The sequence below is a fragment of the Diabrotica virgifera genome, chromosome 1 (assembly GCF_917563875.1).
Source record: "Diabrotica virgifera virgifera chromosome 1, PGI_DIABVI_V3a".
Taxonomy (NCBI): Eukaryota; Metazoa; Arthropoda; class Insecta; order Coleoptera; family Chrysomelidae; genus Diabrotica; species Diabrotica virgifera.
In genome coordinates, this window is record NC_065443.1 from 101,831,529 (window position 1) to 101,848,213 (window position 16,685).

General features: G+C 34.1%; 1 pseudogene; it reads right to left on the minus strand.

The window, feature by feature from the left end:
• Positions 1-13,363: 13,363 nt before the first annotated feature.
• Positions 13,364-16,020, minus strand: LOC114333199 (heat shock 70 kDa protein cognate 4-like; annotated as a pseudogene).
• Positions 16,021-16,685: the final 665 nt, after the last annotated feature.

Consider the following 16,685-nt stretch of genomic DNA (forward strand, 5'->3'; position numbering starts at 1 on the left):
TTGAGCGTGAAAATGTGGTCGACGCAGGATCTTCCTGGTAGGAATTCTGCTTGTTGTTCGATCTCTAAAGATGCATAATTATTTTCTATTGGAGTTTTCAAAGTTTTTTTATATAGTCTGCTAATAGACCAGGGTAATAAGCTAGAAATAGACCATGTTCGGGACACTCAAAGATCCAGGTAGCTGACTACTTTTATAGTTATTGTATACCTATAGGATGAAACCCTATCTGTTTCCTGCCAAGAGTTCGCGTCCGTTTTTTAATTATTAACAATTTAGTGCAAAAATCGCGATTTTTTGCACTCCATTCAAAAGCTAAATAGTTGACATAAAATTACAAAATTTAATTTTTTAGAACATTAAAAAAACCTTCAAATGCCGATTTTTGAAAGTTAAAAAGTTAATTTGTTGCTACGCAAACTGCAAAATAAGTGAAAATCGATATTTGTTAATAACTTTTACTAAAACTACCTTAGAACTTTAATGTTTCACCCAAAGTTGGGTATTGGGGTACTTAACAAACCCTCAAAATTTGAGACCGATCCAGTAATTAGTTTAAGAGTTATTCTAATTGTTTATCCCAGAGACCTTTATTTTGCAATAACCTAAGACAGAAAATAATGAAGATAGGGCAATGCTGAGTATGCCAAATGAAAGTAGAAAACTGTTACTATCAAAATGTACTCAAAAACGATAAAAAGATTATCTAATATAGTCAAAAATCCTAATGCCAAATTTGTGAAATTTTGTAGTTTAAAAACATTTAGAAAATATTGTCTGTAGAAAAAGTCATTTTACATATTAGAAAAGCTGGTATTTTACACGAATTTTTAAAAATGTAGTTTAATTGGTGACTAGTCGTGGTAAGTGAAGGGGGAGCTGGGAGCCGACAAATGCACGAGTTCAAAAACTAAAAAAGCAACTTAAAACTACTATCATTTTCTATATCTGGGGATCTACTGAATATATTTTGATCGTTCTTTTTTTAATTTGTATGTAATTTTTCTGTACATTACAAATATGTAATTTGTCTAGACATTTATTAATTAATAAACAGTCTAATTTGTTTAAACAATTTTTGAAAAAATAATTTTTTCCCAAAAATCCATGATTTTAATCATACTATCCCTATTAATCATAGAAAAAGTTAAGGTATACTTTAATAAATAAATTATCTTCAATAAATAATTATCTAATAAAAATCATTTATTTATTAAAGTGTACTTTAACTTTTTCTGTGATCATTAATGATACTATGATTAAAAAAATAGATTTTTGTAAAAAAAATATTTTTTCAAGAATTGTTTAAACAAATTAGACTGTTTATTAATTAATAAATTTATAAACAAATTGCATATTTGTAATGTACGTAAAAATTACATACCAATTAAAAAAGAAAGATCAAAATCCATTGATTTGATCCGGAGATACAGCAAATTATATTCGTTTGAAATTGCTTCTTCGTTATTTTAACTCGCTGGATTTGTAGTTAAGATTTGTAGATTTGTTAACCCCCTAGTAATCGTTTGCACTACATTTTTTAAAAATCGTAGAGGGTGCTGTGAAGGTATAATATTTGTGTAAATTTTTTAAGAAAAAATACAAATCCTCTTCTTTAAAATATTAAAATGGCATTAATGAGAGTCCTTAATTATTATAAACAAATTAGCTGTGAATTAAAAAAAAATATATGGCTAACTTTGTCCCAAATGAGCCCAGGCTAATTTTTCTTATTTGAAAATTCGTGTTAAAGTACTATCTTTTCGAATATATAAATAGATTGTTTCTACGGACAACATTTTTAAAGTTATTCTAAATGTTTATAAACTACAAAATTTTAAAAATTTGGCATTAGGATTCTTGGCTATGTTAATCAGTTTTTTTTTCTTTTTTAATACATTTTGATACTATCACTCTTATACTTTCATTTGGCATACTCAGAATTGCTCTATCTTCATTATTTTCTGTCTTATCTTATTGCAAAATAAAGGTCTCTGGGATAAACAAATAGAATAACTCTTAAACTAATTAATGGATCAGTCTCAAATGAGGGTTTGTTAAGTACCCCAATATACAACTTTGGGTGAAACACTAAAGTTCTAAGGTAGTTTTAGTAAAAGTTATTAAAAAATAACGATTTTCACTTATTTTGCAGTTTGCGTAGCAACAAATTAACTTTTTAACTTTCCAAAATCGGCATTTTGAAGTTTTTTTAATGTTCTAAAATACCGAATTTTTTAATTTTATGTTAATAATTTAGCTTTTAAATGGGGTGCAAAAAATCGAAAAAATCGCGATTTTTGCACTAAATTGTTAATAATTAAAAAACGGACGCGAACTCTGGGCAGGAAACAGGTAGATTGTCTTCCTATATGTCTACAATAACTAAAAAGTGGTCAGCTACCTGGATCTTTGAGTGTCCCGAGAAAATCCTTATTACCCTGGACTATAAAATTGATGGTTACAGTAATACAGCGATAGTTCTTGCAGCCTTCCTTGTTACGTTTTTTGTGTATTGGGTTATTATCCATCCTTTTTTCCAATTTTCTGGTATGTTTTCTTAATTTTTGTAGTTATTGAAAATTAAGGTTATTAAAGAATAATAATTAAAAATTCAATTATTTATCGGACTACCTATGTAAATTTTTGTGTATTCTTGTCTTGTCCACTTCCACTTACTCCATTTATTCAACCACATTAAATTTTCATTGTAATGTGAGGATACCAAATACCAGTGTTAATATTTAGTGTTCAATTTAACCTAATTCAATTTTAATCCATAAATGTCTCAATGAAAACATGACAAAACTGTTGACCTTGGAATTAACGATTCCACTTGAAATAGTTAAATTCGAAATACATTTTTTTCTGTTAGTACAGAGGCGTTAATGATTTTGGTTCGTTGTCGTCAATCTTCTAATTGAGGTTTCTCATTCGACATAATTATGTAAATGTCAAAGTTTGCTTTAATCATCAACATCGCCTGCTCGGAATACATTTCTCTCGAAGCAAACGTGCTAAATGAAGAACTTATAGCGGCCATCATGACTCCAGGCTTTTTGACCTAAAATAAAGTATATACTCGAGTATTAAAATAATTATCACTTAATAAAATGCACCAACGCTGCAGTCAAATATTATAACGACTGCAAGGGAAGGTTAAGGAACTCATAATAGTTACAGAAGTTAACATAATGATATTCATGTATTTGTTCACGAGAAAAATCATGTATTTTTATTTGTGTGAGAATGATCAGTCTAATACAGCGATTCTCAATCTGTGGTACATGTACCACTGGTGGTACAATTCATTACTTGCGGTGGTACACAAAACACAAAAAAATTAAAATAGTAGTACTTAGTAAGTCTTGATAATACACTCTAAAAATACAGGGTGTAACAAAAATACAGGTCATAAATTAAATCGCATATTCTGAAACCAAAAATAGTTCGATTGAACCTAACTTACCCTAGTACAAATATGCACACAAAAAAAAGTTAGAGCCCGTTGAAGTTACAAAATAAAAATCGATTTTTTCCAATATATCGAAAACTATTTGAGTTTTCTTATTGAAAACGGACATGTGGCATTATTATGACAGGAAAATCTTAAAAAAAAATTCTGCACCTCATAAAAATTTTATGGGGGTTTTGTTCCCTTAAACCCCCCAAACTTTTCTGTACGTTCCAATTAAATTATCATTGTGGCACCATTAGTTAAACACAATGTTTTTAAAACTTTTTTGCCTCTTAGTAATTTTTCTAACTAGTTTTTATCGAGATATTTTGAATATTTGTCAAATCCACCACATATTTGTATACTGTTAAGTACGATTATAGAGACCCTATAATAATATGAAAATTTATTTATAAATTACAGATTTTATAAGTATATTTTGAACCATATTAAAAAAGAAGCCCCACATCTCGATAAAAGGTGCCTTATCGGAAAAATACTAAGAGGCAAAAAAGTTTTAAAGACACTGTGTTCAACTAATGGTACCGCAATAATAGTTTAATTGGAACGTACACAAACATTTGGGGGGTGTAAAGGCACAAAATCTCCATAAAATTGTTATGTTAACATATTAAAAAAGAAGCCGCATCTCGATTAAAACTGGTTTATCTAAAAAATACTAAGAGGCAAAAAAGTTTCAAAAACATTGGGTTTAACTAACGGTACCACAATAATAATTTAATTGGAACGTACATAAAAGTTTGGGGGGGTTTAAGGGAACAAAACCCCCATAAAATTTTTATGGGGTGCACAAATTTCACTATAATTTCTTTTTAAAATGTTCCTGCCATAGTCATGCCACATGTCCATTTTCATTAAAAAATCTCCAATAGATTTTTCGATATATTGGAAAAAATCGATTTTCATTTTGTAACTTCAAAGGGCTGTAACTTTTTTTTGTGTGCATATTTGTACTAGGGTAAGTTAGGTTCAATCGAACTATTTTTGGTTCCAGAATATGTGATTTAATTTATGACCTGTATTTTTGTTACACCCTGTATATGTGGTACCAAAAATAATAAAAAGAACTGTAGGTGGTACATGACTCAAAAAGTTTGAGAACCGCTGGTCTAATACATTGTGCATAATAATGTTTAGTTAAAGTTTAGTCTAAATATAAATAAAATATTGACTCGAAAGCTCAAGTAAAGAAATATAAGCCTCCAAAAAAACACCTTAAACTGACCAGGCTTCCGGGTTAAACTGCGTCGATATTCTCTAGGCCGAGCTTTCGATGTCCTCTCTGGTGTCATCTTCAAGGCTTCCGGGGTCTCAGTCTCCTGGACCTCAGACACTACGTTCTTCACTGCTCACTGCAATAATGTTGTTTTCGATGAGGGTCCGTTCATTTTACCGTGGTTCGCTGGAGTGGCGCTTGGGTGGGGGTTGGCGCGAAGATTTTTGACGGCGGGATTTGGATTGGTACGTGTAACGGATGATGTTTCTTTAGGGGGGTCGCTTTTATTTAGACAATTTGGTCGTTTTTTGATCTCTATGGCCTCTCGGATAATTCTTGGTTTATAAAAGTGGATGGGACTATGGCTCTTAAGTGTTCAAAGTGAATTTTGTGACCTTTATGAAAATGGTGTTGGCCTAGAGCTGAAATTGAATCGGAATTGTGAACAGATAATGGAATGTATGAATCCTATTTTGGATTCTACGGTTGGTTTGGCCTGTGTAAGATCGAAGGCAGTCGGCACAAGAAATTTCATAAACTCCGTGTCGTTCATTTGGGATGTTGTATTTGACTGATCGGACAAGAGATGAAAGTTTTTGTTGGTGGTAAATATTGTCTTTATTCCTCGTGGTTTGAGAATTTTGTCGATTTTGTCAGTAAGACCTATGTTGTAAGGAAGAAAATCTTTCGTATGATCAGGGTCTGTGTCTTTGGGTTGAAATTGAGCGGGAGATTGAAGTTTGTGGATGCTCGTATCGATGTGATTTTGATCTGGAGAGACAAAGGTATTAATAACTGAGTTAATTTATGAAGGTGGGTAATAAGAGTTGGCATGCAGGTATAAGCGGTTGGTATGGCTGGGTTTTCGGTAAACAGAGCGATGAAAACGGAATGTCGAGAAACGGTAGGGATAGGTAAATGTCAAAATTTGGTATCAACATCGCCTGCTCGGAATACATTTCTCTCGAAGCAAACGTGCTAAATGAAGAACTTTTAGCGGCCATCATGACTCCAGGCTTTTTGACCTAAAATATAACGAGTGCAAGGGAAGGTTAAGGAACTCATAATCAGTACAGAAGTTGGTAAGATATTCGTGTATTTGTTCGCGAGAAGAAATCGTTTATTTTTATTTATTTCAGATCGATTCTTCTTCTTCTTCAAGCGCCTCATTATTTAAGGTGCAACGTTACAATGTTCCATTTCCTTTCTATAGTTTCTCTTATTGTCTTCCTTTGTGTTTTACTTCTTATATACAGATTTTCTCTTCATTTTGTTTCTTTGACATTTGAGTTAATTTTCGTTCCTAGCCTTTTCGTTTTGGTTTACATTTCATTCTGTAGTCTTTCCGTTCAAATTAAGTTCCCATTCGCTATTCAAAAATTAAATTCAGCACTTCAATTGTTCTAGCTCCTGTCCTATTCCTTTAACGTACTTCAAATAATAATTTTCTAAAACCCGAACTGTTTATTGTAATTAGCGAGCATCAAAATTCGTCAGTACTAGTTTTTCTCCAATATGTTAACCACTTAAAAATGAGTGTCTTCATATAATTTGTGCTCTTTTGAATAAAACTTGAAACAAGTAAAACCAATGAATTAATATCTACAACAAGAAGTTTTTCAAAACTTATTTGGGTCGCTGGGGAGAGCCTATTCCCATGAGGTGTACAACAACTACAATCTAGGCGCCGCCGTTCAGCACCGGTGCCGACGCAACTGCAGTAGACCCGGCGCAAATTGAACCTAAGGGGCCGTTCAAGTATTACGTAACGCAGATGGGGGGGGGGCAAAAATATTTAAAAAATGCGTTACGTAATAGTTAAACGCCCATTAGAGTGCGTTACGTTTACGTAGGGGGGGAGGTGGGGTCAAAAATCGCGTTACGTAAGCCCCGGCGCAAATTGATCCTAAGCCAGACACAACCTACGTCGGCAGACTGCGTAGACCGTTCTGCGCATCCTACTATCAGTTCATGCGTTCGCAGGTCGAGCTTGGGAAGGCCTGTCGTCAACGTACAGTTTTCTGGACCCGTGTTGAGCTGCCCCCCCCCCCCACTTGCAAAAATCAAAAAACAAATAGCTCTGATTTATGAGCTATTTATGAGCTCTCATATTCAGCAAACTAAAAATTTTGAGCTCGTCCCACTGAGCAGGAATTTGATACTTTAGTTGGGGGGGGGGGGCTGAATAAGCCCCCCCCCCACTACTTAAAAATAGGAATATTGAATCGGTTTTTGCGGCAGAATTACGAGCTATTTATGAGCTCTTGAAATTATATAGTTTAGATTTTTGAGCTCATCCCCTTCACCCCCAAACAACCCTTTAATTGATTTAACTTAAGAGAAAAATGCTGAGAAAACTTAAAATATATCGTATTGCGGATATCATTCCTATAGCTTATATACTCTAAGAATAAACTAATAAACCACGTGCATTTCGATTATTGAGCTACAACCCCTTCGCAAGAAAACCATCCTATCTTCCCGGCTTAAGAGAAAGTTGTACTTAAAATGCATTAAACTAATTATTTGGCGACTACATATCATTGAATAATTTATAAGCTTCCAAATTACGCGCATTTAGATCAGTAAATTGCAATTTATTTTGTATAGTGCAGTCACTGAAGGTAAAAATCAACGATTACCTTCAATTTCGGTGAACCTTCATCGATTTTCACGAAAATTGGTCAGTGGTTAGAGGATACGTCAAGAAACAAAGGTGACATGGTACCACCTTGCGCCTTTACCCTGAGGGTTGATACCGCCCCTTCTCGGGGGTGAAAATTGTTTTATTAAAAATAACTGCACAAACAAATCAATAAAAGAACAAATTAAAAGCAAAATTTATTATATAAAGTTAATAAAATAAGTCAATACTTTTTAAGTTATTAAAGATCAAAGATTTTAACTATTCGTGAAAAAATGCATGTTATGAAGCGGTTTTTCGTAAATCACTGAAAAACTGTAAGTTTTTACAAAAAAGTTAATAGTAGTTTAATTCGTATAGCTTATATTCTAAGAATAAACTCTTAAATCACGCGCCTTTCGATTATAGAGCTACAACCCCTTCGTAAGAAAACCATCCCATATTCCCGGCTTAAGAGAGAGTTGTACTTAAAATAATTTAAATTAATTATTTGGCGACTACATATCGTTTAATAATTTATGAGCTTGCAAAATATACGCATCTTAATTAGTGAATTGCCATTTTCTTTCTATAGTGCAGTCACTGAAGGTAAAAATCAACTATGACCTTCGATTTCGGTAAATCTCCATTCATTTTCACGAAAATACTTGAACAAACTCCCCTAATGTATCGCAGATAAACAACTGCATCCCCACACGCTGATCTAAGAGCCGTTCCTCTAAGGTGACAGATTTGGAACCCCCTCACTGACTGGTCGCTTGCTGAGCATGGCAATTTCTATCTTTCGCTCCTACAGCTTCTGCGCTAAAACCACCTTCTTAACCCAATCCACTAGCAATTCTGCTTCTCCACACATCATCGACGCAACTCACGCAATCTCCCACACTCCTGAAAAGGAGGATCCTTCACCCTGAAGAGGCTTAAGTCTAAACGGGGTATAAACGACGAGTTTTCACTTCACGAAAATTGGTGAGCGGATTTTGATGCTATCAACTTTTTCTGGAGCTCATTTTTAATAGGTATTTCTAAGTACTTTGACAAGTATTTAGTACCTAAGTGTTATAAAATGCATCTCTTTCCCGTTATTTCAGCTTGAATCCTTAGATTTGAATAGTCGCAGAAACAATATATATTTAATTACCAATAACTTACTTTAAATTAACACTAAAGAGTTTTTCAAGTAAGCAATTTATTATATTTCTTATTAGCTTCAATTTTAGTGATGAACACTTTTTTGTAAAACCTTACAGTTTTTGAGTTATTTATGAAAAATAGCTTTAAAGCATGCATTTTATTTCACAAAAATTAAAATATTTGATCTTTAATAACTCAAAAAGTATTGATTTATTTTAATAACATTATATAACAAATTTTGCTTACAATTTGTCCCTCTCTCGATTTGTGGGGTTATTTTTAATAAAGTAATTTTCACCCCCGAGAAGGGGTGACATATACCCCAGGTTAAAACCCCAAGTTGTTATTGTTAATTCGTGGAAATGAATGGAGATTTACCGAAATCGAAGGTCATAGTTGATTTTTACCTTCAGTGACTGCACTATAGAAAGAAAATGGCAATTCAATAATTGAGATGCGTATATTTTGCAAGCTCATAAATTATTAAACGATATGTAGTCGCCAAATAATTAATTTAAATTATTTTAAGTACAACTCTCTCTTAAGCCGGGAATATGGGATGGTTTTCTTACGAAGGGGTTGTAGCTCTATAATCGAAAGGCGCGTGATTTAAGAGTTTATTCTTAGAATATAAGCTATACGAATTAAACTACTATTAACTTTTTTGTAAAAACTTACAGTTTTTCAGTGATTTACGAAAAACCGCTTCATAACATGCATTTTTTCACGAATAGTTAAAATCTTTGATCTTTAATAACTTAAAAAGTATTGACTTATTGTTATTCTGAAGCTATTTCCTTGTGGCATTTTTATAATTAAGTATTTTCTATTCTGACAATTTATTTTAATTCAATAATTTATTTTAATAGTATTTTATATTTTGACAACGAAACCCGATTTGGGCTTCGAAACGTTAATAAATTCATTTTTTAGTAAAATTGTGGCTTATTTCCCATAGAAAATACTTAATTATTGACTTATTTTGTTAACTTTATATATTAAATTTTGCTTTTAATTTGTTCTTTTATTGATTTGTTTGTGCAGTTATTTTTAATAAAACAATTTTCACCCCCGAGAAGGGGCGGTATCAGGCGCAAGGTGGTACCATGTCACCTTTGTTTCTTGACGTATCCTCTAACCACTGACCAATTTTCGTGAAAATCGATGAAGGTTCACCGAAATTGAAGGTAATCGTTGATTTTTACCTTCAGTGACTGCACTATACAAAATAAATTGCAATTTACTAATCTAAATGCGCGTAATTTGGAAGCTTATAAATTATTCAATGATATGTAGTCGCCAAATAATTAGTTTAATGCATTTTAAGTACAACTTTCTCTTAAGCCGGGAAGATAGGGTGGTTTTCTTGCGAAGGGGTTGTAGCTCAATAATCGAAATGCACGTGGTTTAAAAGTTTATTCTTAGAGTATATAAGCTATAGGAATTATATCCGCAATACGATATATTTTAAGTTTTCTCAGCATTTTTCTCTTAAGTTAAATCAATTAAAGGGTTGTTTGGGGTGAAGGGGATGAGCTCAAAAATCTAAACTATATAATTTCAAGAGCTCATAAATAGCTCGTAATTCTGCCGCAAAAACCGATTCAATATTCCTATTTTTAAGTAGTGGTGGGGGGGGGGGGGGGGCTGACTCAGCCCCCTCCCCACCAAAGTATCAAATTCCTGCTCAGTGGAACGAGCTCAAAATTTTTAGTTTGCGGAATATGAGAGCTCATAAATAGCTCATAAATCAGGGCTATTTGTTTTTTGATTTTTGCAAGTGGGGGGGGGGGCAGCTCAACACGGGTGTTTTCTGGGCCTTGGGACGGGTGACTCACCGCCAGATGTATATTTTTACGTGTTTTTGTTTGAGAGATGGAACTATCTGAAATGAATAAGCGGCGATATATTTTACACTATCTTGAATGAATAACATTTTATCTCTCTGTTGTATCAATCAGCACTACTCTACAAGTTTTGGTTTATTCGTTTTAATATTTTATTGCAATACTAGGGAATATAATATATCTTATTAAAACAGTGAATTTTTTACATGTTAATTATTTTTAATTTCTTGTGAAGTATCTAGTGTGGCTTTAGCCAATAAATCAAAGTTATGCGTTTACAAGAGCCATATTATTTGAAAAATAAGGAGTGCCATAATGTGTCATAATTATAATCTCCTTTATACAGATCAAAAAATTTTTTAGTATGTATTTCTAAATCCACACAATCATTGGAAAATGATTAATGGTAAAAAATATCTATTAATGACACTGTTATCGACAAAGTCGATCAATTTTAAACTTGTCATCATATATTTATTAGACTTTTGTTTATCGTTAAAAATTAAATGATGGTTGTGAATTGTATTTTTTGTGTTATTTAATATTTTAGCAAAAACATAATCAGCAAAAATCTTATTTAAAACATGCGAACCGTTTTTGCAATCACAATCAGTGCAGTGTTTAACTTATGCTTGTTATTATAAAGGTATGTCGAAATAGAATACTCAGTGTAAGATACCTTTTTATGCACCCGCTTATGATCAAATTCGATGTTTTCGAAAGTCATACCGCTACGACTACTAGGGACGTGTATTATAAATATCTTGATTGTAAATTTAGTATAGAAACGGATTTCATTTAGAGTAGTTTATACTAGTTCCAAATAGTTTTTTCTGGAATTACTAGTGAATAGGGCTTTTCATTCACAGTCATTTGTTTCGAGCTTCTGTCATGTGTCACATAATATTAATATATCTACGGCATACGTTATTGGTATTTACAATGATACAAACCAAAGACGTATGACGTAGATATATTAATATTATGTGACACATGACAGAAGCTCGAAACGAATGACAATCGATGAAAAGCCCTATACCAGTTAGAATTGATGCGATAAGAAACATGTACTACGGCTTATTCGGGGTCACGGATTCGGGGTAATGTTACTGACGAAGGCGGCCGGTTGGTAGCAAACTAGTGTGTGCAACTGTTGATTGTTTTGCATCGTTTTTATTGGTTATATTACACCACTGTGTATCATTCACCATGAGTGATAATCAAAGATCAGATTGAGAGCAGAGATATAAGAAAGTGAAAAAAACGTGTTTTGGAAATGTTTTGGAAAGAGACAGAAAAGAAAGAAAGTCACTGCAATATTGTGACCAAAAGCATATACAATAAATTAATGGTCGAAGTACAAGATGCGGAACTGTCTGCCAAGAAAACACCATTACAAAATCGAAAACTAAAACGATTTGGAATTGTTGAAGTTGGCGAAATAAAAAATCTAGCTTTTAAAATTGATCCCATCAAATATTATGTACCTACCTGCCGAAGACATTTTTGGCATAATTGAAGCAGCCCACGGTGCTATTCATAGGCGTAACCAGGATGATCCTAAGGGGGGGGGGTTACAACTACCTAAAAGGGGGGGGGGGGTTACAACTACTGGAAGGTCTCTGAGGGCTATGGTGTTAAGCGTATAGAGCTCAAAGTACATCCCAATGGGGGGGTTACAACCTCCAAAACCCCCCCCTGGTTACGCCTATGGTGCTATTGTTTATGGAGATCGGGATAGGTTGAAGACTGAAACCCCCAGGAAATAAGCAAATATAATAATTGATATGATCAATACTTTTATATCAATATGTGAAACCTGCCAACAGAAGAAGAGTAAAAATATAAAAGCGAAGAGGGGTCTTGTGTCGAAACCTATATTGCATTCAGAAATGAATAGTCGCTGTCAGGTAGATTTGATCGATATTCAATCACAAGAGGTACTGCTCTAGATCGATAGAGCTACTCTAAATGAAATCCGTTCGGGATTTCTAGTTTTAACTGAATTTAGCAGTCAAATCTAGTTTTGACTAGTTAAAACTAGAATTGTCTAAAGCGTATAGTTAAAACTAATTTTTCCTAGTAAATTCGGGTTTTAACTGAAATCGGGTTTTAACGGTAACGTATATAATCAGTCTAATGACGGAGAAGTAGTGTTTACAATGTCTCTAGGACAGACAAGGATACCTAATTCAAGATTTTCACATTTTTTCAAAATGGGTGAAAACAATATCTCTGAAACAAAGATACTGTTCATATTTCTTCATTCCATTTACGCTGCTCATTTTTCGGTAGAAAACATTTATAAGTATATCGTGTAATTCGTGTACGTACCTACCTACATAAAAAAATGATAAGCTACTTTTTTAAATCCTCATTGATTATTCTACAAAAGTATGTCAGTAAAGCATTAAAAACTACTAAAATAAGTATCCTCGTATCAAATATTTAGTTAAATAAGTACATATACACGAACTATTGAGCAAACATAAACATTTACTTGTAAAAATAACAATATTTGAGTTATTTCCATGCGGTGTTGACAGGTGGGTTGTGGATCTAACAAATTTAATCTTAAATTCAAATTTGAACAGATCAAACGGTGTATGTGCGACCGGCAACGGCGACGAGACGGGCCAATATTTAGTTATTTGCCCGAGCACACAAATTGTTGACTGCGTAAATATCCATTGCCATTGTTTCCTTTTTTGTGTATAAACCTAGCGAGAGAGGGCTAATTTCAACAGAGTCTATTAATGACGAGACGAGAGTCAATAACTTTCCTTTGTTGATAAATACTTAATGTGATTTGTTTGCTTTTAATGATTTAGTTATTCTTCCTTATTTAACACTGAAACCGAAGAGACAAACAAATTTATTTTGTTCTTGTATATTCATTTAACAGAGGAAGTTTCGCACATATTATTTACTCTTCGTCGGCTTAATGTGAATATTCTAGATATTGTAAGAATGTACAGGGTACGTATGGTATGAAGGATTTAATTAACTGCTCCAATGGTTGGTCCAGCACCTCCGGTGGTATCTCAAGCTTCTGGAGCTACGCCACCTGGGAAACCATCTGGCATATCACCTGGTGCTCCTCCGGCACATTGGTACATCTTGGTGATGATTGGGGTTGCAGAAGTTTTCAAGCTCGTTTTGTTTGTGTTCGTATTCTTCCTTCTTGGCTAGTTGGTTAGCATACAACCAATAAATAACCTAGTTGCATTTCTTCATGACGGTAGTTTTGTCGCTTTCGCTGATATTGCCCTTGATTTTGTCATCTTCCATGGATCTTTGATGTTGAAGCAGTACGATTCGAGGACATTCTTAGCGGAGATGGTAGCCTTTTGCTTCTCATCTTCATTATGGTATTTTTGGCTTCGTTGAAGATTCTTTCAATGTCTTCTTTGCTGCAATAGGCTGTTGTCCTTGGTCAGGCACGTTTACCTTCGTATATCTACCTAAATAAGTATACCGGGTTGGTTGTAAGAGTAAGTAGTGAATGTCTGAGTTTGTCTGATGGGAATGGTAGTGTTACGTTTGATGTGGGCAGTCATAACACCCCCAGCAGTTTTGATACCAAATGAGAGTGGAATGACATCAATCAAGAACAAGTACTGCACTTCTTCAGACTTATTTCTGATATAATGTAGTTAGAATTGTATAGTATCGTAATTTATCGTACATGATTTTTATTTTTGCCAAAGTTCATACTTAGGTCAACTTCATTGCTAGCTGCATTTAGGTCACATTTAAGATACTCTAGTTCTGAACCATCAATAAGACCCGCTATAAACAGCATCAAAACCAAATAAGAAGAAAAATTAGGGAGGCTAAAGAAACCTACTTCTCTGAAAAATGTAAAGAAATAGAAGAACTGCAAAACAGATATGACAACTTCAACCTACATAAATAAGTCAAAGAACTAGCCGGAATTCAGAATAGGAAATAGAAGAACCTCAAATATATTGCTTGACAAAAATGGAAATATTATAATCGAGACAGAACGAAAACTACAACGATGGATCGACTACATCGAGGAACTATTTCATGACCAGAGAGAAGCTAGTACATCCGTAGATAGCCAAACCGGAGATGTGGGCCCAGAGATGAAAACCAATAAATCTGCTGGTCCAGATGAATTACCTAGCGAGCTGATAAAGTGGTCAACGAGAAAAACCTGTACATAATAGTAGAACTGTTCAACGCTATGTATACTACAGGAATCATCCCTAGAGAAATGTTGACATCAGCATTTGTGTGTTTGCCAAAGAAAGTAAATGCCAAAGAATGCAGTGACTACCGAACCATAAGCTTAATGTCACATCACTTGAAAATTCTGCTGAAAATTATCCACGCCAGAATACACTCTAAACTGGAGCTGGATATTAGTGACACTCAATATGGGTTCCGCAATGGAATGAGTACCAGAGAGGCATTATTCTCCTTCAACGTGCTGACATAGAGATGTTTGGATGTTAACCGTCCTCTTTACGTCTGTTTTATAGACTACAATAAAGCGTTTGATAAGGTAAAACATGATCGACTCATGGAAATTCTGAAAACTAAAAACCAGTTTGAAAGAGATTTAAGACTAATAACACACCTCTATTACAATCAGCGAGCAATAGTAAGAATTGAAAAAGAAACATCTGAAGAAATTGTAAGAAAGAGAGGAGTCAGGCAAGGCTGCATACTATCACCTCTATTATTTAACGCTTATTCTGAAGAGGCATTCAGAATAGTAATATTAACTGCCAACGTTCGGAACGGACGAAGGACCTAGTATTTTTCTCAGAACTTTTCTGTCGAATATTAATAGCCCATTTTTATCTGTGTTAGAAATCACTCATGTCTCCCACCGTACATCAAAACTGGAATTATTAGGGCTCCACACTCCACATATCATGAGATTTGTCTTCCTTGTTCCTTGTCTTCCAGGCAGTGGCTTCTAAAGTGTTTGATTAGTCCCTAGTAACTTCTACTTGCGAGCATTATTCTATAGGGTTCATCTCTTCCGATATTGTGATGAAGTTGTTTACCTTACCATAATTCCCAGATAAGAGAATTCTTAGTCACCGACGACGTTAAAGTTATGTTCCATGTTTCTAACTAGAGGTGTAACCAGGATGATCCTAAGGGGAGGTTACATCTACTTGAAGGTCTCTGGGGGGTATGGAATAATAATGGTGTTAAGCGTATAGAGCTCAAAGTACATCCAAAAGGGGGGGTTATAACCCGCAAAACCACCCCCTGGTTACTCCTATGTTTCCAACTCTGTTCTCTGTTCATGATGCCATGACCTTAGCACAGTATAAAGAGGGACAGTAGAACCACTCTCCGAAAAATTGGAAGTAAAATCTTTAGTCGCGCATGGCGACCGCGCTATATTCCCAGTCGCTTTTGCCCCACTCTCGCATTACTAGTCGCATAGAAACGTACGGGTTTTAGGGTTTTAACAGGGAAGACCCGTATCCACCACTGATGAATTACCAATTGCGTACTGCCGGTATTACTTCTTGAGATCAAACTGCCGACATAGAAGAGGTTTTACCGTCCCTCTTTATACTGTGACCTTAGTTTTACCACAGTATAAAGACTTAGTTTTACTTTCGTTGATGACCAGACCCATCTTTCCTGCAGCGTTGAGAGTGCAGCGCACATCTCTCTGGATTTGACAAGGTGCGACAAAGACCATGTCGTCTACGTCTATTAATATTTGGGTAGATTTATTAAAAATTGTATAACTCGTATACCTTGTTTAGTTCTGCATCTCTTATAATTTTTTCGATGCCAATATTAAATAGGAGAAAAAAATGGTTTCTTTCTTTAACTTCTTTAAATTATCCGGTTTCTTAACATTCATTTATACTTTAATCGTTGCTTTAATTTTAATATGAACGAAAATCGTCAAATAGAATAGACGGTATCCAGTATAATATGGAGGAATAAGTAAATGGCAATATAAGTTGCTATCCTAGCCTGAAACTCATAAAAAATAACAGTAAAAAAATGTATTTCAAGATTTTTTACATAAGTAGGTATAAATAATTATTGTAAACAACAAGATTCTTCGAATCTCATATTTACTGCCCAACTAAATGATATTATCTCTCATCCAAGAAATCCTTATCATAATCCCTAGACAAATAAATGCCGTAAATAGTCAATTAATTAGTAATTACCAAGATTAGATTTTGTTTGCCGAGATATTCTTCTCATAAAGAACTGCAAATTGAGTACTTACCATGTTCAAATAGAAGCCAAAGATAACTGTTAAAACAATTGAATCCGACCGGTTTGTTATCATATCACGTTCTTTTGTTCAGTACCCTTCTATTGTTCTTGAAAGGCATAGACGTC